The following is a 1,005-nucleotide window of genomic DNA, read 5'->3' as shown; positions in this document are numbered from 1 at the left end:
GTCAGAATATGTCATGAATGATAACTTTCGATTTTGGAGGTTTTGGCCAGGTTTTCAAGGTTTCCAACCACTGTGCATCGCATGGAAAACGCTTCCCTGAACACTCGCTTATCTAGGATTTTTAAACAAATTGTATGTTGTATATGAATATATTATATTGTATTTGTAGTTGCGCTTTTCGGTTCCATACCACGCATTGCTGAGCCCGATGTTACTGTAAATAACTACACGAGTGAGTAGACTTCCTTATCCCAAAAACAATGCCTGCGATTAGCAGTGCCAATGGCCTATGGTTTGCCATACAACGCAGTGACCAACTGCGTGCGCGCTCACCACAGATGTGGATCCCCAAATATGTGCGGCTCGTTGGTCTAGGGGTATGATTCTCGCTTCGGGTGCGAGAGGTCCCGGGTTCAATTCCCGGACGAGCCCTTAGTGGTTTCGTTATTAGTTTAACGTGACATCATATAGTTTTTTGATTCTGACGATGATCAAAAAAGGAACCGTATAAGCAATCAGCAATTAGTGTAGCAAATAGTCAGCTTTCTTATTGGCCGCTGTCCAGCCATCAGCTCTTTGCAAGAGGACAATGCTTCAGTTTGGTTGGTAATGGATTGGCTAGTAAACTGCAGAAGAAAACATTTATTGTCTCATAGATATAACACTGACCCTATAAATTAAAAGCCTCAATCTATAATTTCTTCATTTCTTCAATTTCTTCAAGTATGCTTTACAACAGATTATCATGTTAAAATATTTTCATTACTTATATACAGTCAATCTATTCTAACAGTTTGGTGTTCACTTACTTTTGCAATTAACTGTACGTATTACAAACTACAATCTGTGGAAAGCGACTGTTGAACATGGGTCTCTAGTTGCTAACATTGCTGCAAACATATGTTTTCACCCATCATTTCCACCAACAGGATGCTTTACACCCGACGAGCCACCAACCGACGCGACAAAATATCGCGATAAAGCCTGCTTAAAGTTGTTTGCTGA

At 40.3% G+C, this 1,005-nt stretch overlaps 1 non-coding gene across 1 annotated transcript; it reads left to right on the top strand.

Annotated features, from left to right (window-relative positions):
* The first annotated feature begins 360 nt into the window (after positions 1 to 360).
* On the top strand, positions 361 to 432 carry Trnap-cgg (transfer RNA proline (anticodon CGG)). Its single transcript has one exon. It is a non-coding gene; the product is annotated as a tRNA-Pro (tRNA).
* Positions 433 to 1,005: the final 573 nt, after the last annotated feature.

The sequence above is a fragment of the Sabethes cyaneus genome, chromosome 2, assembly GCF_943734655.1.
Source record: "Sabethes cyaneus chromosome 2, idSabCyanKW18_F2, whole genome shotgun sequence".
NCBI lineage: Eukaryota > Metazoa > Arthropoda > Insecta > Diptera > Culicidae > Sabethes > Sabethes cyaneus.
The sequence above is the reverse complement of the archived record's forward strand: the minus strand, read 5'-3'. Positions and strand labels throughout refer to the sequence as shown.